The sequence below is a fragment of the Rattus norvegicus genome, chromosome 8 (genome assembly GCF_021556685.1).
Source record: "Rattus norvegicus strain SHRSP/BbbUtx chromosome 8, alternate assembly SHRSP_T2T, whole genome shotgun sequence".
In the NCBI taxonomy this organism is placed as follows: domain Eukaryota; kingdom Metazoa; phylum Chordata; class Mammalia; order Rodentia; family Muridae; genus Rattus; species Rattus norvegicus.
The window spans coordinates 61,995,947-62,004,931 of NC_141541.1; the positions used below are offsets into that span (position 1 = coordinate 61,995,947).

General features: G+C 46.4%; 2 long non-coding RNA genes across 4 annotated transcripts; one reads left to right on the forward strand and one right to left on the reverse strand.

Moving 5' to 3' along the window:
- Nucleotides 1-1,871: 1,871 nt before the first annotated feature.
- On the reverse strand, nt 1,872-3,101 carry LOC120094162 (uncharacterized). The gene is made up of 3 exons (XR_015628211.1): nt 2,872-3,101; nt 2,235-2,370; nt 1,872-2,038 (listed from the first exon to the last, which is right to left on the reverse strand). It is a non-coding gene; the product is annotated as an uncharacterized LOC120094162 (long non-coding RNA).
- LOC120094163 (uncharacterized) lies at nt 3,024-7,542 on the forward strand. 3 transcript variants are annotated; one of them, XR_015628212.1, is made up of 3 exons: nt 3,051-3,359; nt 4,869-5,609; nt 6,826-7,542. It is a non-coding gene; the product is annotated as an uncharacterized LOC120094163 (long non-coding RNA). The 3 variants fall into 3 exon arrangements; XR_015628213.1 differs by having other exon boundaries at nt 3,055-3,359; nt 4,869-6,266; XR_015628214.1 differs by lacking the exon at nt 4,869-5,609 and having other exon boundaries at nt 3,024-3,359.
- The last annotated feature ends 1,443 nt before the right edge of the window (nt 7,543-8,985 follow it).

Consider the following 8,985-nt stretch of genomic DNA (forward strand, 5'->3'; position numbering starts at 1 on the left):
TTTCCAATTTCTTTTTCATGATGCTGAGGGCTGATTCCAGGGCCTAACATATGATAGGCAAATGCATTACCAGGAAAAAAAACGACACCCACAGTACAAAAATACCCCCCCAAAAAAAACCAAAACCAAAACCAAAAACCAAAACCAAAACCAAAAAACAAAACCCCCCAAATCCACAAACAACCCAAACAGAACAAACTCCCCTGTTTTCTCTTTTAATTTGAAACAAGGGCTTGCTTACTTAGGTTGGTCTTGAACTCATGACCCTCATACTTCAGGTATTTGGGATTATAGTCCTTTGCCACCAGGCTCACCTTTTGGTGTAGCATTTCAACAGTGCAGTGCTACTTTGGTACACACAGTGTGTTTCACCAACAGGCTAGTCTGGGACATGGGCAGTGGTCTAGATTGGTTTGGTTTTTAAAACCTTTGCCATGCCAGAATTGCTCTCTGAGTTTAGATGCCTGCAGGTCACTAGACACTGCTACCACAGTTCTGTGAGTCAACGCAAGGCAGAGCCAAGAGGTTGAGAATGAACTAAAGGCAGAAGACGAGGGTTTGTCCTTAGCTTTACCATCCATACCTGATGTGCAGTGCCAGGGTGTGGGCTGCCCTATGGTCTACGTTAGGACATGTGGATAGAAAAGTACAAACACAGGAAGCTCACTAGTCTAACAGTTGCTCTATGAGTTCTGAGGAAGAATTAAGTTGGGACAAGTTTACTCGTTTTAGCTAAGGTCAGAATTCTCTGAAGTCAACATTGAAGTATGTAAAATCTCTCATTAGATGAAGGTTTCAAGAGATGGCTGGAGCTTCGTAGCCCAGCAAAGCACACAGAAACTCCCAGAAGAACAGCATAATCAGAGGGCCTAACTTACTATTGTTGCTTTGAAATTCCATCAATTATATTATCAAAAAAGCCATGCACAATGCCAGCATCTAATAAACACCTGTTTTTCTTTTGCAGAGAAATGTTCTTTGAATATGATTTTGACATTTTAAATTGTATTTATGGAAGTGGAGAGATGGCTCAGTGGTTAAGAGCACTGCCTGCTTTTCCAGAGGTCCTGAGTTCAATTCCCAGTAACCACATGGGGCTCACAACCATCTGAGGCCATAAGATATACCCTCTTCTGGCCTGCAGGCATACATGCAGGCAGAACTCTATATATAATAAAACATTAAAAATGTATTTATATATTGACCTATGTCATATGCGTGTATGTACATGTGCTATACATGGCTTTCAGAGGACAACTTGTAGGAGTGGGCTTTGTTTTTTCTACCATGTGGGCCCTGAGGATTAAACTCAGGTCATCTAGCTCAGCGGCAAAGACCTTTACCTGCTGAGCCACCTCATTAGCACGGAAACAAAACCCATAAAATCTTAACAAAAATCAAGTTACCCTCACACACGTTTCCTGTCTCACAACAGTGTACAGTGGCAGCTGCTAATAAGGAAACAATGCATTCTTTTTAAGCAAAAGGTTACTTTTCTTGTAACAAAATACTCAATAAAAGAAAGATTTCTTTTGGCTCACAATGTGAAGGTATAGTTCATCATGGAAGGAAGGCGTGGTAATGGGAGTGGCTCCAGCCGTGGAGGCAGGAGTCAGGGTGGTGTGACTGGTCACATTTTGTCTGCAGTCAGGAAGCAGAGAGAGGTGAAGCTGGTGCTTGGAACACTTTCTCCTCTTTATTCAGCCCGGGATCCCAGACCATTACCGGGAGCACCCTAGGGACACCTCTCTAGAACACTGTTACCATCCCCACGCCCCTTGATGTGTTTTTTTAGGTGATTCTCACCAGTCAAGGGCAGGATGAAAAGTCACCATCACAAGTTCACCCCTTGTCAACCTGACTCACAAACATTCAATTTACATATTTATTTATTTTTATTTTATCTTTAAAAGATTCATTTATTTGATGTATGTGGGCACACTGCAGCTGTCTTCAGGCACACCAGAAGAGGGCACTGCATCCCATCACAGATGGTTGTGAGCCACCATGTGGTTGCTGGGAGTTGAACTCAGGACCTCTGGAAGAGCAACCAGTGCTTAGCCATCTCTCCAGCCCCCTTACATATTTATTTTTGAGACGGGGATACTAGGTAGCCCTGGATGGCCTGGAATTGGATATGTAGGCCAGGCCAGCCTTGAATGCACAGAAATTCTCTTGCCTCTGCCCCCTGAGTGTGGGACTAAAGGTGTTCACTATCACCACACCCAACTTACCCAAACATTTAAATCCAGGACTTTTATCTTTAGCTTTTCCTGCCCGTCTCATAGTCATTTCATAATCCAAGTCACGTTATCTCCAAGTAGTCTCTGACAGTTCCTCCCAGCACCCCTCAAAAGTCCAAAGTCGTTTCTGAGATTAAAGACAAACTGTGCGTTAGTAAAATCAAACACCAGTTGTATTCTTCCAGTATACAATGGCAAAAACAAAACAAAACAAAACAAAAACAAAGCAAAAACAAAAACAAAAAACCAAGCCAAACCAAACCAAACCAAACCAAACCAAAACAAAACAAAACAAATAACCAACCCTCTCATTCTGAAAGGGAGGAATGTGACTGAGAGACCGGACCAACTGCATCTTGGGTTCAAGCTCCATATTAGAGAACCCGACCTAAGGTTGAACTGGAGTTAAACACCAGGCCTGTACCTACCACTGGTCTCCAGGTCACTCCCTTACAACCACTAATCAGGAAGAAAGCAGAAGTTACAGTTGTATCTAAAGATATTTACTTAGGAAAGTTTAGGGTTTGGCTCCCAGCACCAGCCAATTATTTTAAAGGGCAACAAGTACCATAATAGCCCCCCAATCAGATATGTGCCAAGCTGGGTACCCCCTGGTTCGTTTACTTGCCTCTATAAATGTTTGCTCGAAACAGGGCCAGGACGTTCACCTTCCTGTCCTGCTGCATCACCGACAATGACGTGGCCCAAGCTCGAGCTTGAATGAAGAGCCTACTGTGATTGCCTCGGAATTCGGACTCCGTCTTTAGAGAACCTGACCTAAGGTTGAACCTTTATGTTAAAGGTCATAATGGAGCCCGCCTCCCCACCTCCACCCCCAATTAGATGTTTGCCAGGCTAGATATCCCCTTCTTGCCTCTACCAACGCTTGTCTGAAACTAGGTTAAGGGCTGTACCCTCCCATTCTACTGTATTAGAGATGGTGGTGTGGTCCAAGCTCGAGACTGAATAAAGAGACCCTAGAGCGATTGCATTGGAATCGGCTCCTTGGTGATCTTTGGGGGTTCACGGACACTTTTTGGTACAATATTTTCGTGGATTGGCTGGGAACTCCAAGACTTCCAGGACCACCGACCTGGAGGGTTTCAATACCAGCCGGTAAGAAATTCCTGTCTGTACTGTCTGTGTCTTTGTCTATTCATAAACTCTGAGTGGCGCCATGTCTGTAAATCTTGAGAAGAGGTCTAAAAAAAAAAAATAATAATCTGTATTTCGTGGTCAAAATGATTAGGCAAACTCTCGGCAAAGTCACAATCACACAGGGGCTAAAAGACATTCCGGTCCCTGATTGAAGAACTTAGTTTCTCAATTGGGGTGGGCGTGGGCTCAGAGAGCCTTGGGGGCCCACAGATCTGGTTACTTTCCTTTGTTTCCTGACAGAGAGGACGAATTCTTTTCTTGTGTGTGAGCGCCACCCTCTGGTTATTTCTCATTCCTGTCTGACAGAGAGCAATGGCTGCATTTTTCTTGTGTTTTGTGTTTGTTGTCTGTGTTTCTTGTTATGGGGCAATTTTCTGATGGACATTTAACGTGGGACAGGTGGGACAGGTGTCTTTAACGCCACTAAAATTGCTTAAAAATGTTAAAACTAGGGGACAGAATCTGTCTGTCATTATTAGGAAAGATAAGCTAAACACACTTTGCAGTCCAGAATGGCCCTACTGGCAATACTAGCTGACCCCTGGAGGGATCCTGTGACCTGGGGTTGGTCCAGGGGATCAAGAAAGGCATTCTCAACCTCACATTTGGCCACCTGGACCAAATACCTCATGTGTTAGTCTGGTGAGACCTCAAGAGGACCCACCCTCTTGGCTTAAGCTTTTTCTCCCCAGGCAACAGGCAGCAGTTTTTGCCTTGGCTATATTTTTCCACCCCCACCTTCTTCAACCCCTCAGGTGGAGCAGCAGCCTCTGCAGGTGCCTCGGCCACAGGCAAAGCCCTGTAGGCAGGGGAGGGGGACCTGCTGCAGGGACACCTGCTGCAGGGACACAATGCCTCCTGAGTCTGAGTCTGTCTGCATTGCCCTTGCATGCAGCTGGGCCAGTCAACCACCAAAGACACTGACCTCATTACTCTTGGCTCTTTGCCACCAGTGATCCTTTTAACTGGAGAGCTCAGAATCTCCCCCTTTCACACAACCCTCGAGATTTAGTGAGTCTCTGGAAGGCAGTCCTCTTCACTCACCAGCCCACTTTCAATGATCGCTAACAGCTCCTACAGGTTCTCTTCACCACAGAGACCAGGAAAGTGATTCCTGGCTTCTAGAGAAAGGGGAGGGGGGGAAGAAGGGGGCCTAAAGATTGAGAACAGTCCATCTTGGGAAAAAACAATATGAAAAATAAAGGGGAAAGTCACCAGTTTCCTTATATTTAGTAGAGCTCAATGTTCTGTCTTGCTAAAGCCTGAAGCCTTGCTAAAGTCTCTTCAAAGAAATCGTGGGTCCAAGGATTTAATTCCAACAGGAATTAAACAATTCTCACGGACTACCCTAAAACAGTGGACTTGGGAGTGGGCAGGGCAACCCTCACATTACCCACCCAACAGTTCCTAATCTCTGTATCCTCTTGGGTGCTGTTCCTCCTGGGTGCCTTGAATGGCCTGCTCCAGAGCGTGGGATTAGCTGATATGGACCCTTCTGCCACCTACCATCTTCGATGAGGCCCTCCATGAAGACCCAAGTGAATACAGAACCCAGCCTCCTAACCTGACTCTTACAGTTGGCGAATGACCTCCTGGTGGCAGCAGAAACTAAACAAAAGCCTAGAGGGGACCGAGGACCTCTTGGAGGCCCTGGGAAATTTAGACTACAGAGCCTCCACTAAGAAGACCCTACTCTGACAACCACAGGTGACCTCCTAAATCTGGGAGACACATACTAAGAGAAGGTCAGAGGTGGTTCTCCAAGGCCAGAAAGGAATTTCTACACCAGCTTTGGGGTTACCAGAAGTGACTCAGCCCTTCCATGTCTTCGTGGACGATAGATCAGAGACAGCAAAAGGGGTTTTGATTCGGACCCTGGGCCCTGGCACCAGCCACTGGCCTACCTGTCAAAAAAATTAGATCCAGTTGCCAGAAGCTGGCCCTCCTGTTTGTGCATTATCACAGCCATGGCCCTTCTGGTTAAGGATGCTGACCAAGTGTCACTGGGTCAAAGCCTGACCGTTGCCAATGCCAAAATGACTCATTACCAGTCTCTCCTCTTAAATCCCCCTAGAATAACCTTTTAGGTGCCAACTGCCCTAAGTCCAGCTTCCCTGCTGCCTAAACCAGACCTCGATGACTGCTCGGACATTTTGGCCCACATCCATGGGACCAGACCAGATCTTCAGGATACAGATGGATGCAGAGGTAACATGGTGCACCAATAGGAACAGCTTCATTCAGGATGGACAGAGGTACACTTGGGACAGCGGTGGTCTCAAACACTGAGATCATATGGGCGGAGCCACTCCCAACAAGAACGTCAATGGTAGCTCTAACCAAGGGATTAGAGCTGAGAGAAGACAAGAGACACAGATAGCTGGTATGCCTTTGCTACTGCTCATGTCCATGGCGCGGTATTTACATAAAGAGAGCCCTTCTGATGGCAGAAGGAAAGAAGTCATCTCCTGACTGAGGAGTCTATGGGGACCTAAGAAGGTGGCCATCATCCATTGTTTGGGACACCAGAGAGAGAGAAGGACCCAGTTTCAGAGGGCAACAATAAGACAGATGAAGCAGCCTGACACACTGGATTCAGGGGATCTTAAGCTCCCTGACCACCCTAAGTATTTGAAAGATGATGTAATCTGGGCTAGAAATTTGCCCACGTCCCAGTATGATGAGGGGTAGTGGAGAATAGCAGATTACAAACTCATTGTGCCAGAAGAAATGGGACGGCACATACTTCAGAAGATTCACTGCTCTTCCCACACATGCATCCGGAGAATGCAGGATTTGATATGGCATCATAATATCAGGATTAGAGATGCCAACGCTAAACAAACGCAAAGATAGCTGAGATTGGTAAGAACTGTAAAGCCTGCCAGTGGGACACAAGGCCTAGTGTCTACTGGGAGACAGACTTCACAGAGGTAAAAACCAGAACAATTTAGATATAAATATTTACTGATGTCTATAGATACCTTTCCAGGTTGGACTGAGGTTTTCCCCACTAAGCATAAGACTACATCCATGGTGACAAAGAAGCTCTTAGAGGACATACTGCCAAGTGTGGGTTTCCCCAGATGACAGGGTCTGGCAGTGGACAGTTTTATGTCCCAGGCAGGACAGGGACTAGCCAATATTGGAAACTTTATTGTACATGTAGACCCCAGAGTTCAGGGCAGGTAGGAAAGATAAACAGGACCCTAAAAGAGACCTTGACTGAACTGATCTAAGAGACTGGTGATGAGTGAATATATAACTCTCCTTCCCTTCGCTCTCTACTGTGTATGAAACTCCCTTCACTAGCTGGGACTACGTACAGGTAGAGGTCATACCTGAGAATTACGGGGCGATCTCAAAAGTGTCCAATGGGCTCGGAAACATGTTTGGCCTAAATTTTATGTTCTTTATTAAACAGATCCCCCTCTGGCTAGGGGTCATTGGAGCCTCATTAAAAAGGTCCCTGTGTTATCATCTTGACCACATCTACTGTCCTAAAGGTCGACAGGATTACAGCCCAGATCGACTGTTTTCAGCTGAAGACGACCACGACTAGCCCAAGGAAACTCAGCTTCAGGATTCTCCCGTCTCCCACAGTTGGAGCCCCTACCCAAACCCCAGGGACACCACGAGGATTAAGTGATGACAACCTTGAGCCCCTCTAAAATATGATAATAGCTTCAAGCCCATGGTTGGGCCCTCTAGTCACCGGAGAAAGGGGGAGCGAGAGACTAGATTTTGGGTTCAGACTCCACCTTAGAGAACCTGACCTAAGGTTGAACTCGAGTTAGCTAACAAGCCGCTGTCTAGCACCAGTTTCCAGGTTATCCCCCAAGAAATCTGCACCTCCAGGTTACAAACCTGCCCCTGACACTTCACTTCCTAACAACCACCAATCAGGAGGAAAGCAGAAACGAGATTTAGGACTTGGCTCCCAGCACCAGTCAGTTATATTAAAGGCCATATTCCCCCCACCGCCCAGTCAGATGTGTGCCAGGCTAGATACCCCCTTTCTTGCCTCTATAAATGCTTGCCTGAAGCTAGGCTCGGGGCTGCACCCTCCCGTTCTACTGCATTAGAGACGGTGGTGTGGTCCAAGCTCGAGCTTGAATAAAGAGACCCTAGTGCAATTGCATCAGAATCGGCTCCTTGGTGGTCTTTTGAGGTTCACAGACACTTTCTGGCATAACACTAGCATACACATGACCTATCTCAAGTCTCAGTGGACATTGCTACTGGCTTATCAGTTTTATGTCTCCTTGGTAGAAGCTAGAGTCATCAGAGAGGAGGCAGCCCAACTGAGAAAATGCTTCCGTTAGATCTGGCTATAGGGAAACCTGTAGGGTGTTTCCTCAATTAGTGATTGACAGGGAAGGGCCCAGTCCATTGTGAGTGGTTCCATCCCCGGGCTGGGGGTCCTGGGTTCTATAAGAAAGAAGGCTGAACAAGCCATGAGGAGCAAGCCAGGAAGCAGCATCCCTCCATGGTCTCTGCATCAGCTCCTGCCTGCAGGTCCCTGTCCTGCTTCAGTTCCCGTCCTGACTTCCTTCAGTGATGAACATTGAGCCATGTGGAAGCTTAGCCAAATTAACGCTTTCCTTCCCAGGTTGCTGTGGTCATGGTGTTTCATCATAGCAACAGTGACCCCGACTAAGACAACTCCAGCATCCAGCAGGTCTCCACGGTAACCCAGATTGTACCTTCAGGGTTTCATACCAGGGCTTCTCAGGCCCTTCTTGCAAGGACTCTTACATTGCAGGCTTGAGAAGCTTTCTGGAACGTTGGCCCAGGTCTCTATGAATCCTCAACTCTTCCATTTTGCGTGCAGGCAAAATCAGCACTGTGCGGATGCTGTTGCCAAGGTCTGCTGCCACTTTTGTAATATAGTCTGGCCCTGGGATACCCACCATCTGTCACAGATTTGGTGGCTTGTGTGGCATCTTTGATGTTGCTAGGGAGAATACTTCCCTAGGTGGTTACTTTTTTAGGAGAGAATCCCTGTGGCTGCATTCTCAGTTCAGACCCTCTTCTTCATAAATAGTTTGCGTTTTCATAGATTATGGCCTTTAACAGGCTAAGTTTTGCCCACAGGGCAGCTTTTCCCATCGCTTCAGTACAGAACACAAGGTTTCTCCTTATTGATACTAAGGCTTTTAAAAAGTGTATCTACTTTTTCTCACTCAGGTCTTTAGACCTGTTTTCTCTTCTTCCCTTGCCCATATGAACCCTTTCCACCTCTTCGCCCTTCATGCGATCCGAGTAAACGCAATGAACAGTAACCATGCCGTAGCTTGAATGCTGTCTATCTTGAAATTTCCTCCGCCAGAGAAATTAAAATCCAGCCTCATTAAAGTGGTTTACGATGTAGTCATAATGTAGTCAGATTTTTTTTTTTGCCAGAAGATAAAATGGATAAAACGAATGACCTCAGTCCAATTTCCCTCTGGAGCCTCACGAGCTGGGCCTCTGATGTCTGACTTTGTCAACAGTCTGGTCTTCCCAACTCTCAGCAGAATGGGCAATTAAGCTCTGCTCACAATGTTCTCCATTGCTCTCATCTACATCTGAAAGCTCTCCT